At 29.8% G+C, this 15,086-nt stretch overlaps 1 long non-coding RNA gene across 1 annotated transcript; it reads right to left on the reverse strand.

The window, feature by feature from the left end:
* Positions 1 to 13,042: 13,042 nt before the first annotated feature.
* Positions 13,043 to 14,832, reverse strand: LOC127715198 (uncharacterized). The gene is made up of 3 exons (XR_007988218.1): positions 14,661 to 14,832; positions 13,691 to 13,871; positions 13,043 to 13,176 (listed from the first exon to the last, which is right to left on the reverse strand). It is a non-coding gene; the product is annotated as an uncharacterized LOC127715198 (long non-coding RNA).
* Positions 14,833 to 15,086: the final 254 nt, after the last annotated feature.

The raw sequence follows: 15,086 nt of genomic DNA on the forward strand, positions 1-15,086 counted from the left end.
TCTTTAACCTTGATCACTTATCAATGGAATGAGGTTGAGGTCAGATGAACCCTATCTGATGGACATGTAGATGTTGCAAGGAACCGATATACCAAATGTAATTATCCTATTACTCATAATAAGTGAGTATTTGAATTAACAAACAAAATGGTTTTTACCATTCCGGGAACAGGGAACTGAGGTCAAGGACAATGGATGTATGACAGACGGAATCTTTGTAACCTAAGGTATGTGCACACAAGGTATGAAGCATCTAGGTCTTTTAACTTCTGAAAAATAAAAGCTTAAACAAATAGTCACCGCCGGATTGTAATACCTATGTCTCGCATACATGCGAGACAAAGACTACCACTTCTGTTACTTTTTAAACAAAAGCAAACTCCACGTGTTTACCGAATGTACATAAATGTTCATGCATATGCCCATGAAGTAATCCCCTTTGGATTTTAAAAAAAGGTTTAAAAAATGTAAAATTCAAAGAATGCAGTTTTCTCCATAATTTTTTAGGGTACAAAATTAGTTTAGCAGTTTAAGACAATTTTGAAATAATATTTTTTCGATTATGTAATTTTTGTATGATTGACATGTATTCATTCATATAAACAGTGTATTCACCTCATATTTTTACTTAAATTAACTTTATAATCCCAGAATATCACCTAATTAAGTTTACTTATAAAAAAAACATTCTGCATTAACTGCATACTACTTTCTTTCATGTGGAATTATGAGTGGAAGAATGAGAATTCAAGACGAATTTAAAAAAAGTTTATTACATGTACATTATTACATAACATCATATAATTTTACAGGAATAAATAGTCAAAGTTACAGCATCGTACATGTATCATACATACACATTGAGAAGTATTTTAAACATTTGCAATGCAAATCTGCAATTTTGCAAAAGAATTATTTCAAGGTCAACAAAAGATTCCTCATACATTAACGATAATAACTCATCTAGTAAATCAAAACAAATAACTTGGAATCATCTATATAATTCATCATTATCATTCAAACAAAGATATGAAAACTATCATCTTTTCATGCATAAATATCCATCAATTCAAATTCTTAATTTAAGAAAGCAGATAGTTGAAAAATATTGACAAGATTAAATTCTCTAGGGGAAACTTCTATTATCAGCTGACATTATATGAGAGAGAAATTAAAACAAGTTCAGAGAACATTCCAGTTAAACATGTTGCATGACCACTCATGTATACTAAACCTTACGTATGTCGTACACTTATCCATGAATTACCTTTCACCCGGATATTAACTTTTATCAAATAAACCCTTAGCCAGGAAACAAAAAAAAATCTATAACATATTTCAACACATCAAAATATTTCGTAGTATGTCTTTTGATATGATGCATGATAAAGTAATAAATATATTTCAATATGAAGTATAATAATAGTTGGGGGGAAATCTAAGGTAAAAAATATCACATTATATTTAAAATAGAATTATTGTTCATTAAAGAAAAATTGAATAAAATTAATTTTATTTTCTTGAGCTTCTGAATAAAGAGGGTGGAAAATTTCTCGATACCCGAAATCTCTCTTGTTCATTTTTACAGGGGATGACCGTGAGGGCATTCCAGTGTATTGCTATCGCCTAGATTTCCATTACGTAATATTCGTTTTGGGTTTTTAACCGATCTATAAATATGATGAATACGTAAATATCACCAAGTGCAAACTAACATTCCTTATCGCTTATTATAAATTCATTTCTTCAATAAATACTCATCAAATACTTTTTAAAGAAGATAAGTTGATAATATTAAAATGTTTTGTTGTATGTATATACATATAAGTAAAAAATCATTAATATCTATGCACACGCATGCGGAAGAATATCTCAAGAACGTTTGCAATCTCAAGGAATGATAACTCTGCATGGATAGTTAAACATTTTTTGCGGGAAAATACGAATGCCTACTCAAATCCATTCTATTAGAAAAATCGATGTATTACAGAAGAGTGTCCACCATGCACTTGCGCTGCACTATTATTAATATAGTAGAATAGAATGATATACAAATGCATGAAAATTATATATACATGTAACTGTAATATACAAGTATTAATATAATATATAACAATAAACCAGAGTATACTGATTTGTATCACTACAATAAAATAGTCATTACGGTGAGGTTGAATTCCCTGTCATTAATTTATCATCCACGCACGAACTGGTCCCAGAAAAAAATGATATATGTACATTAACCTCACTTTCAGGACCATCCACAAGAACTTCCGATGTTCAGTACTTCAGTACTTTGATTAATTACTCGTGATTTAATGGATGATACATTAATATTTATCAACTTCAGTGGGTTCCATCTATTGGTACCACTGTTTAAAAGAATTGCACAGCATAACAAATTGTTTTCCAGTGAGAATGAAACTCAAATAATCGGAAATATTGGAAACAGAATCATGACTGTGCTATCCTGATGTAATAAAATCAGCAACTTATATCTATCTATTGCAGAATAGAAAATGAGTAATACACTGTTACGACCCTTTAAACTCTGTAGACATTACCTTTTAAGTTGGTCAAATTTTATTAGGACAGAATTTGTTGATCTACTATTCTGTGGCAAATTGCCACCCCTCCCTCTACTCCGACATACACCCTAACACTGTTTTTTTTTATAACTTCTAATTTATAATGTTGATGTTTAAATTAGTTAAAAAAATATTAATTGAAATGAAGTGAATGCCAAATCAAAAACAACCCTGCAGTTAAACATTGATTGTTTTTTTTCATTGAACTATTCAAGAAAGCACCCACTGCATTTTGTAATAGGATAAAACTAAGGAAAAAAAAGTTAAAGAACTATTGTGAGTTCAAAAATTATTGTGAGATTTTTATTAATACGAATAATGAAACTGGGTTAGTATCAAATACTAAGAACTTGCATTCTGATATCTAAAACATTATTTTTTTTTTAAAATTGCAATAATTAATCTCATATCTTTGTCCATTCTTCAAAAATCGAAATAATAAATGCATGCAATAATATCTGAATAGACTATTTTCATATTACCGACTTTTGACTCCGGAATTTGTATTTTTTTGACAGGTTACCTGATCTGTGGTTAGTCATCCTGGTATTTGGTCAAGTAAGAGCAGCTTAAAAAAGTAAAATCAAGCTTACAATCGGTACAATTTTTGGGGAAAATTAACTGTTTAATGATATCTATTCTTAACAAAATCATGGGAAAATAGTAAACTTTTCATCCAACTTGCACCGATTATGTGTTGGATTTTACTTTTTTTGGTTGCTCTTACTTGACTGAGTACCAGAATTTCTTACAACATAGTATGCAACATGTCGAAAAAATTATATATTCTGGAGTCAAACGTCGGTAACATGAAAATAGTATATTTACAGTAGATATGATGCTAAACCACAAATCCAAAAGATTGGCAAATAACATTAGCGTTTTATGCATGATATATTCTCACGAATTAAGCTTCCAGTTATTTTGTTTTAGCTATACTAAATAAAATAAAAGATATGCCCGTTTTATTACGTGAAAGTTAGTCTACATTGCAATTTGACAATCTAATTGCTGTACTGGTTAGATTATGTTCATCAATCTGAGTAGCGAAAGGAAAAATTGTCTTGCGCAGTCTGTTTCACCAATCATCTGATGAGTTATGCCAAGACAAATAAATGATAATGGTTTATAATATGGACAAGATTGATTAGTAGTAAGGTGTTGGTGTATTGTTTGTCGTAACTGAAGCAAAGACTGTTTACAAGATCTTTTTTTTTATCTAGATGGTAGGAACATAGGAAACTCAGAAAATATGCAAATATCCTAGGATGACAGGAAAAACCTGCTTCATATACGTTTAATTGTAGTTCTGGAGGACTGATCGGTGAGTAATGATGAAATTAAGGATACTTGATTCCTATTGTTTTTAATATTGTGCAAAGTTCTGTTTGTTTTATCAAATTTAGGATATTTTCCTGGTTTTGATTTAAACCGAATTGCCCAGGATATATTTTCTCATTTGTACATTTAAGTAAAGGCATTGTTGATGATGTCTAATGATAACAAGTAATGTTTATGAGCGTAAAAGAAAAAAGCTAACACCAGCCACCCAGCTACTGCATCTGAATTTGTTCCAATTAACAGATGACTGAGGTCACGTTTGTACTTGTAGTATTTGTGTTTGTTGTTTGACCTTGGTTGATATTATCAGCACATTTTGGTGTGCAAATGACAGCATTTCAAAAAAGATACTTTTTGATATTGAAGAGCTAGAATGATGTAAAAAATGATATAACAGATTGAAAGGTTGATGGTTAAGTGTAAATGTTGTGCTCATTAGTTTATGCAGTGATGCAATACGTCTACTTAATGACGAATCCATGGCGTTTAAAGGAAGTGTCATTAAATCAAAAAGAGTTTCTGACAGAGTCAAACAGTATATTCCTTTTTCAAATAAATTCTTCAGAATGCGTGTGATTTGGTCTTTTTTGTCAACATCAAATCGCATATAAAATAAGTTATAATCAGAAACAAAATAGTGTAATAATGTTGAATATTCTACACAGTATATCAATCTCGTTAAACAAGCCATAAAACATGGTATGCTACTGTCTGGTCTCCATATTGAAGGATCCGATTCTTCTAACATCCAAAACATCAAGGTTTTCAGAAAATAAGAACAAAATAAACTTTTTAAATCTTCTTCCTTTTCCACAATTTCTTTCATCAAGATTTTTAACAACGAATAGCATAATAACTGAATATGATTGAAGGAAAATATGAGAATTTTTTTTCTGTTACAGAAAATGATCTTCTCCATTGAATATTTTCATTGCGGGACCCTTTGTAACCAATGGGAACATACAGCACACCACAGGAAATAATTTTTATTATGTTGGAAATAAGATCAGGAGAAGGCCATGTTGTTCGGGGTCGACTGACCCATGGGTGTGCTTGTGATATCCATTTGTCACATTTAAGACACCATGCAAAATCATGGGTTTCTGTGAGGTTTGTAATGCAAGGTCCGTGAATTCTTATAAGACTAGTATATGCATTACCAACATAATTTGTCAAGTCTTCCATACGATTAATTCTATAGAGTTCACTCGATAATTTTCCACACATAAATGTATTCATTATTTTATCATCTTCGATAATCATTTCATGTTTATTGAGAAGACGTAGTTGTGTGAAACATGGATGTGTATCCTCTATGTCAATCAGCAAAGGAATACACAGATCGGATTGAAGAACAACATCATTATCTGATTCATTAACTTTTAATGAAGGATCTATAAACATGAAATCCTGATCACTTCCTTTTAATTGTAGTCCTTCACCTTCACTGCCACTTGTGATTTGTTTTAGTATAGTGCTTGGAATCCTAAGGTCATCTATGACGTAAGCAAATCTCCTAAATTTTACCTCCTCTTCATATCCAATTTTCTGACACAGATACTTATACAATTGAAGTGATAAACTATTTTCCGCAGACGTTTGTACTGCCTTCTGTCAATTTGACCTAGTATTATGATAAATCTGCAAAAATCAAGATTTTTAGCAATTTCATTCTAATATATTTTGACATATGAGCATCTGGGATACTGACTATTTTTGTTTTCAACATTTGCTTTTTTTTAAAAGACACTTTATTGAATAACTGAACTTTAGGAGACATTTGAAAACTGCCTACAATCTTTCTGAAATCCCAACTGCATATATTAAAAATAATGCCAAGCATATTCGCCGAGCGGAGTGAGGTGTAACTTTTCTGCGAATGGTTTGGGGCCGCTGAAGGCCCCAAGAAGCTATAGAAAATAATGATGCAAAATCGTGCATTCTGCGCGTTTCCCATATCCTTTCTTAATCTGAAACGCAAGTTCTGTTTAATTATTTTTTTCGACCAAATCATGGTCTCATATAACGATATATAGATTCAATATAAGATTTTTAGTTATTAGGGACAAGATCAAAAGACCAATATGTAGGGTAATGCAAAAAATGTAATTCAGAAAGTTAAGTATGTGGCTGTTGTTGTTTTTATTTTAGTGTGTTATGGCTTGCAGAAAAGCTTTTATACCTGTCAATTATGTTTTTTTTTTTTAAATGAAGTTAAGAGGGGGCTGATTCTCATTGATATAAAAATTATTAATGGAATGCAACACTAAGAGAGTAAACAAGGGCAATCGATGAACAAAAGACAAACCTTGGAACAATTTAAACACAAAAAAGACAAACACTAGACAAATAACACTGAAAACTAAAAATAAATGAGAAATATGAATCCTGAAAAACTGGGGCTACGTCATTGGATGAACAGAACTTGCTTCGTGGAAGACACTCGCCGTGAAAACAATTTGATATACAATATTTTATTTTTGAAATTTCCTACATGAGGCATTTGTCTCAATGTAGTTACAGCCCTGTACATAATAAAAGTAAATGAGGTAAATGTTCCTGAGACAATATACCTCAAGGCTGCACTTTGAAAATACAGCTGTTTCTCAAACCACGCCTCTTTTGGGGAGATATATAATATGCATAGATAATTTGATTTGATGACATACTGGTTCCCAGATATGATCTCTATGTTTCATCTCATAGAGACATAACTTGGGACTGTTACCAGTATAAAAACATACTATTGCGGTGAAAAATGAATTCTGAAGCAGGCAAAAAGTAAAGGTTGGGGTAGTACAAAATTTTAGTATAAGTTTAAACTCTAACAAGTTCGGGACATATAAATGTTGAAAATATGCCGCACAGCCCTATATTTTGACCTTTGAATAAAATAGTAGTGCATATCAACTTTCTATTCTAGGATATAATTTTTCACGAAACTTCATAGTAAAAGTGTCACAGTTTTTAGCCGCAAAGGGAGTTCCTATGGGAAATTGCATTGTCTACATTTACAGAAATGCAACATATATAGGTTAAAAAAGAGAACATACAGAATTTCACAAAATCTGGTTTATCTCAGAGATTTTAAAGAAATTAACTCAAATATGAAGTTTTATAAATATTTCATGAAGATTGAGAAAATCCTGGGCCTTAACTATGATGACTCAGCATAAATTCACAGTTTACAGTATGCATGGTTTACTTAAAGCCCTGAATTCAAAATTGATTCATAATATATGCATATTTGTAATTTGAATTGTTTAGAAGTGCTTATATTTACTCTTCGCAGTCATTGAAACTCATTTATCCTTCCTAAATATTATTGGTGGTGTGTTTTTGTTCTGTCGATAACCCAAAAGTAAGCCGTAACACCTAAATGTGCTTTTTTGTGACCTCGGCATAAAAAAGTACAAGCTAGAATTACATAAAGACCTCAATAAAACATACAATAGTGTGTTCTATCCTAACTATGTACTAAATATTCAACATTGATAGAAACAGAGAACTAATTTAGGAAATGTGAGGCCCAAGGGGCAAAAAACAGAGAAAAATGCCTACCCCCTGGGTCATAAAACAGATAATTTAACTTGTAAATGCTATGATTTTATTATTTTAAAGGTCTTCTGTATATATAACAAACTGTGCTTGGAAGTTATGCAAAAATCAGATGTAAGCAGTCATTTCTATCAAACTTTTAGTTAACTCATACACCAGACTGGTATTTTCATACATAAAACTTTTGCAAATATGGCTTTGTTTGAACACTTCTAGTTCATATATTAGCTAAACTATGTCAGATATATGGTTAGAGATGATACTGTTGTGACAAGAATTCTTAACTGACCATTTGAGGCAGAAATTGTGAACTTTCATTGACAAATAGGCATACAGTAAGATGTGGACTGGAGACATAGGCAGGATTGGATACTTTTTATAATCTTGGATGTTGGAATGATTAACTACTAAACATTACATTTATAGTATTCTAAAATGCTTTTAATTTGTTATCAGAATAGTTTCAAACAGGTTCTAGACAGTTCATGTCAGAAAACATGCTCATAAGGTTAGCTGGCAATAATTAAAGTCTTGTTTTCAAATTCTTTAAAAAATTGAAACAGGGGTAGGGATATAAAATGTACTGTAAAAGGAAACTTAGAGTATATACAGTGATTTCTTTAAGGCTATAATTCTGATAAATAAGTATTGTTGTGAGAAAAAGTGTTTTTAGAGAGTTTTTTATTTGAATAAATGTTTGTATAGGTTGCACTTTGTAAATACAGCTGTTTCTCAAACCACGCCTCTTTTGGGGAGATATATAATATTCATAGATAATTTGATTTGTTGATATACTGGTTCCCAGATATGATCTCTATGCTTCATCTCATAGAGACATAACTTGGGACTGTTACCAGTATAAAAACATACTATTGCGGTGAAAAATGAATTCTGAAGCAGGCAAAAAGTAAAGGTTGGGGTAGTACAAAATTTAAGTATAAGTTTAAACTCTAACAAGTTCGGGACATATAAATATTGAAAATATGCCGCACAGCCCTATATTTTGACCTTTGAATTAAATAGTAGTGCATATCAACTTTCTATTCTAGGATATAATTTTTCACGAAACTTCATAATAAAAGTGTCACAGTTTTTAGCCGCAAAGGGAGTTCCTATGGGAGATTGCATTGTCTATATTTACCTAAATGCAACCTCAAGTTAAACGAAACCAATTTTTCAGAAATTTCAAGTACATTGATATATATGCATTGTAATATTTAAAAAAAATGGGAAGTTTTTCTCGAAATAAACATGAAAAAAGATGAATTTTTGACAGAATCAGGTGCCATTTCATACTTTAGAATATCATTTAAAAAATTGATTAAAAGACCTGCCCTATAGGCTATGTGTTATGATTTTTTTCTAGAAAGGGATTATAGCAAAGTGTCTTACCTTAATAGTAATAGATCAGCTAGTCTAATATTTTCTCATGGTTTCTATTTACATTTATAATGTTTTTCACAACTGGTTGATATTTGCTTGGCTCTCCTCAAAGCAGCATTCTATTATATGAACGTTTTGATAAGGCAGGTGGTTGAGCATGTTGAGGCAGGTTCCAATTGCAAATCCATTAAAAATTTGATAAATCGACCACGTTTATAAATTAGTGTTAAAAATCGATGTTGAACATTCTTTTAAAACTACTGTCATACCATAAATGTTGAGTGTATAACTCTTCGTTTATCTAAATATATGATATACTTATATAATACGATAACAGTTAATCTTGTACATTGTATGTTTGTAAATATTGTCATTTTGTCTTCGTAACAATCCAATGTTTAGATTTTACATCAATAACATGATTTGATTTGATTTTAAATTTTTTTTTTCTTCAAAAAATTGCTTACCTAATAATTAGGACTTCAACAAAATAATGAGTTTCAAAATATTAGAGACTCTAAGTACAATATGTGATAATAACTAATAAGATAAGTTATAATCAATATTCAAAAAATTCAGGAGAGAATGACTATTGATTCTCCTTGATAAAAGTCTAGAAGTTTCCGATAAAGGTTGTTGTAGTGAATGGTTACATTTCAGACAAAGTCGTCATTGTTTACAAACGCCCGAAAGATCTTGGTAAAATACTAAAGGGCAGTACTCATGTTTTGCGGGCTGAAATTTTAAATCAATATTATGTGCACAATATAAAAGTGTATGCATTTGATGCTAGTGTTCAATAAGTTATCAAATGAAAACATTACAAATAAATTAATTTGCCATTTGTTATTTTACAGCAAAAAGCACAGATGAATGTACAAAAGAAAAAGGAGAGTGAGCAGATCTGTTGTTGAAGTAAACGTAATCCAAGATAAACAAACAGACTGTCGATGGAAGACACTATTTAAACTGACCATCCTAAAAATACCACATTTGTTACTTTTTGAACAGAAGCAAACTCCATATGTGTACTCGAAATGGACAGAACTTTTCATTCATTTGCACTTTCCAAATAGATTTTTTTATGCAGAATATTAGTTTAGTGGTGTACAGCTATTTTTTTTTAATCATTTTATTATTCATTTATTTTTTGTTTGGTTGACAAAAATTATATGTCATGTAATTATTTATATAAACAGTGTATCCATCTTATATTTTTACCTAAAGTTACAATCCTGGAATATCACAAAATTTTGTTTATTTTTTCTAAATTCTGCATTTACTGCATACTACTTCCTTCCATATCGAAACATGAGAAGAAGAATTAGAATACAAAACGAATGGATTTTAATCAAGTTTATTACACCATATAATTTACACGAAGAAATAGTCATAATAACAGCATTATGCACACATTTTTAGAAGTATTTTAAACAATTGTAATGAATATCTGAAAATTATCAAGGATCCAGGAATATGTGATAAATGTGACAAATATTATAACAGAAATCAAGACGGTGCAGTGGAGACATTTATAGGACATTAAAACTTATGACAATGGTAGAATTGGTCAGAATCTGAAAAAAAACACAAACTTGAATACTAGTACTGTATGCCTCGCAACACAACTGGTATAGGGATCTCTAAAAAATCATAAATCTGTCTACAAAGAAACAATACAATTCAAAATCTAAATAGCAGATGGTTGACAAATATCGGCGCAAGATTATAATCTCTAGGGGAAAATTTTTAATATCAGCAGGTAATTTATTAGAGATAAATTGAAACAAGTTGAGAGAACATTCCAGTTCAAAATGCGTCATGACCACTCAATGACATGTATACTACACCTTACGTATGTCATACACTTATCCATGTATTACCCTTAACTCGTAAATCTACCTGTATCCAATTATCCATAACAAGGAAACAAACATTTTCTAAAACATATTTCAACAAATCAAAATATTTCATAGTTGATCCTTTGATAACAAAGTAATAAATAGTTTAGGATATGAAGTATTATAATAGTTTGAGAAAAATTAAAAATTGAAATTTTCACATTGTATTTGAACATTTCCCTAACGTAATGAAACAGTATTTGATTTCAAGGCCTGGATTATAACATTGTCTGTAAAATAAAATTTAGTTGTAACTCAAATTTGTAATTTATTGATTTTAACTGTAAATAAACAAAAAGATAATTCCTTGCTAAAATATTAAACGATTTACATTCATACTCACAATCAGGAAACATTTCTTACCATTTCATTGTAACTATTGCGTCATCTAATGTTTAAAACACAATTTATCATATTTTCCAAAATTATAGGAAAGTCCTAACATCACTAAAACTAATCCATAAATGAAATGCATAAAAAGGAAGTCATGCATTAGTTACAAGCATTGCACTGACAGTGAAACTAATTCTTGAATACAACCAATCAAGAGATCATTTGAGCCTTAAACACTTTACTTTATTCTAAGTTTGTAAGACAATGATAATCCCTTTCTTTATGACAAGTATTAGCTAGCGCTCGTACTTAATTATGAAGAAAGGGATTATCATTCTCTTACATATACTTAGTGAACAGTTTTAATTAGCATTGATTAACAAATTGTTTACATTCAGAGTTGTCATTTTACTGAGTTTTGCATTATTATTTATATGCATTTTTTTGTAAAGTTATATTTATTTGTCATTATCTGTATATTTCAGATCTGTTGTTGCCTTCTTTGTTATATTTAATAAAGTATCTAAACGTTCTGCATTCAATTCATCTAAGCCTTATTCCACCTGGTCACAATAAAAAAAGAATGTGATAAAATTTTGAATTTCAAACTTTAATGAAATTTAGCACTTGTAGTTTCTAGAATGTCGAGCATCTAATTTTGATAGAAAAAAAATGAAAGAGGTATTCCCCTTGTCTTCCTCATATATCAAATTTCTGTTATATTCATACATAAATATCATGGTCAATAAACTCCATTGTTTTCTTAGAATCCAAATGAAAAAAATGCAAGGAACACTTAAAATTCAGTCGATTTATAATTGTATCCAAGCATTATAAATAAGTTGGTTACACTTTTGCGGCAAACTGCTGCATATAAAGCAAAACCAGTTTAGTGAACATTCTAAACCGCATTTGGCTTTTTAAATTGTTTTATTTACATCAACAAATAACATATTATATGATGCAAATTGATGTTCTCAAACAAGTGATTTATACCATGTGATTCTATACGTTATATGTATACTCCGAATTTAAAAGAATGTAAATGGTATTACTCATAATAATTGATTACACTTTACTGAGCTTTCACCCTGGTAATTCAGTAACTAATAACAAGGATACTCTGGCTAACGCTGTAATCCGAGTAAATTGTTAAAACAGCAAATATGCAATAAAAATATTTACTTAAAAAAAAAAAGAAAAAAGGAAACAGATCTTTATTTTTTTGTTTTTTATTTAGTACTTCACATTTTTATATTGTACATATTCATGTATATCACGGGAAAACCAACGGTCTAATCTACATAAAAAACGAGAAACAAGAAACACTTATGAACCACACCAACAAACGACAACTGAACATCAGATTCCTGACTTAGGACAGGTGCAAATAATTGCAGTGGGTTTAAACGTTTTAATGGTACCAAACCTTCACCCTTATCTGAAACAATAGTGTAACATCACAACATAGAAAGACACACTATAAAATATCAATTGAAATGACTTAACTCAATCAAAAGACATATTAACACAAGTGAGCATACACTGAACGAATAAATTTGATCTATGATACAATGTAAATACAAAATCAGTAAAATAAGGGATGAATAATTAAAGTAACAGTATTATATCGCTGTGAAATGTTAAACAATTTCAGAAAAAAACAACAAAAATGCAATTATTCTATACACAGGTAAATGAAAATAATTTTGTTTGAATATATCCAATATTGAATAGTACAATCTTAGTACGTAAAAACATAATATGTTTCCTTTCTGTTTTGTTTTTAATTGGTCTCAAGTTGATGGGCCATACTATAGTTTTGTGTCGAGCTCCAATGAGAAGTTTTATGTACACGCGTCTTTCACACTAAATTATCAGCCCTATATATGTTATGAGTTTTTTTTCTACAAAGTGAAGTAAAATGTCTTACCTTAATAGTTCAAATTACCAGGTTTAATTTTCTCTCTTGGTTCCTTTTACATCTATTTGTCTTTCATAACTGACAGATATTTGTATGGGTCACCTCAAAGTATATACTTTTGTTGTAGTAGGTTAAAATTGCAAATTCACTAAAACAAATATAAATTTGACATGTTTTCAAAATAGTATTTAACAATCGTGAAAATTAATACTAATGCAGCTGTGCATGGTCAAAACCAAATAAAAGAATTTAGGTTTACGTTTTTACTACTTTCACTTTAACTGGAATTTTTATTTAAAAACATACGATGTTTTGACCTCCTCAAAGCAGCATTTAATTATATATGTTTGATAGTAATGCCCATTTGTATATATCCAACATTGAATAGAGACTTTTACTTTTAGAGAAGTTATGAATTGATGTTGTTAAGTAGATTTGATATACAGTGTTACTATAGAAAAAAACACGAGATGTTTCCTTTCATAATTGTTTTAAATTGTCTTTTAAATCTAAAGTTGATGGCACATAAAATAGTGTTATGTCGAAATCAAATGTTTTATGTAAACGCAAAAAAAAAAGACGTGTCTTTCACAATATATTGCCAGCCCAATATTTGTTATGAGTATTATTTTCTACAAAGCGATTACATTAAAATGTCTTACCGTAATAGATCGTATTACTAGGTTTAGTACTTTCTCCAATTTTCTTTTTACGTCTTTATTATTCTTGTACAACTGGCAGATATTAGTTAGGACCTTCCCAAAGCAACATTTAACCATAAATATAATGTGTGTTGTCACAGGTGGTTTTACTTAAGCATGTTAAGTTCAAATTGCAAATCCACTAAAAAAAATTATCAATCGATAATGTTTTCAAAATAATTTTTAAAAATCGAGAAATTTAACTTTAATGTTACTGCGCATGTTTAAAACTTAATAAAAAAATGTAAGATTTCATTTTTTACTACTTTCACTTTCACGGGAATTTCCTTTTACTGGTCGCGTGACAATGTAAATACAAAATCAGTAAAATAAGGGATGAATAATTAAAGTAACAGTATTATATCGCTGTGAATTGTTAAACAATTTCAGAAAAAACAACAAAAATACAATTATTCTATACACAGGTGAATGAAAATAATTTTGTTTTAATATATCCAATATTGAATAGTACAATGTTAGTACGTAAAAACATAATATGTTTCCTTTCTGTTTTGTTTTTAATTGGTCTCAAACGTTGATAGGCCATACTATAGTTTTGTGTCGAGCTCCAATGAGAAGTTTTATGTACACGCAGTGCGTCTTTCACACTAAATTATCAGCCCTATATTTGTTATGAGTTTTTTTTTCTGCAAAGCGATAACAGTAAAATGTCTTACCTTAATAGTTCAAATTACCAGGTCTAATTTTCTCTCTTGGTTCCTTTTACATCTATAATTTCTTTCATAACTGACAGATATTTGTATGGGTCACCTCAAAGTATACACTTTTGTTGGCACAAAAAATAGTATTATGTCGAAATCAAATGTTTTATGTAAACGCAAAAAAAGACGTGTCTTTCACACTATATTACCAGCCCAATATTTGTTATGAGTATTTTTTTCTACAAAGCGATATCATTAAAATGTCTTACCGTAATAGATCGTATTACTAGGTTTAATACTTTCTCTAATTTTCTTTTTACGTCTTTATTATTCTTGTACAAATTGAAGATATTAGTTAGGATCTTCCCAAAGCAACATTTAATCATAAATATAATGTGTGTTGTCACAGGTGGTTTAACTTAAGCATGTTAAGGCAGGTTGAAATTGCAAATCCACTAAAAAATTTATCAATCGATAATGTTTTCAAAATAATTTTAAAAAATCGAGAAATTTAACTTTAATGTTACTGTGCATGTTTAAAACTTAATAAATAAAAATGTAAGATTTCATTTTTTACTACTTTCACTTTCACGGGAATTTCCTTTTACTGGTCGCGTGACAATTTTGATATAATACATCCTATACAATAAATCGAAATTGTACAACCTACAATGGGTCTTCAACACAGCGAGAAA

The sequence above is a fragment of the Mytilus californianus genome, unplaced genomic scaffold (genome assembly GCF_021869535.1).
Source record: "Mytilus californianus isolate M0D057914Y unplaced genomic scaffold, xbMytCali1.0.p SCAF_9, whole genome shotgun sequence".
Lineage (NCBI taxonomy): Eukaryota > Metazoa > Mollusca > Bivalvia > Mytilida > Mytilidae > Mytilus > Mytilus californianus.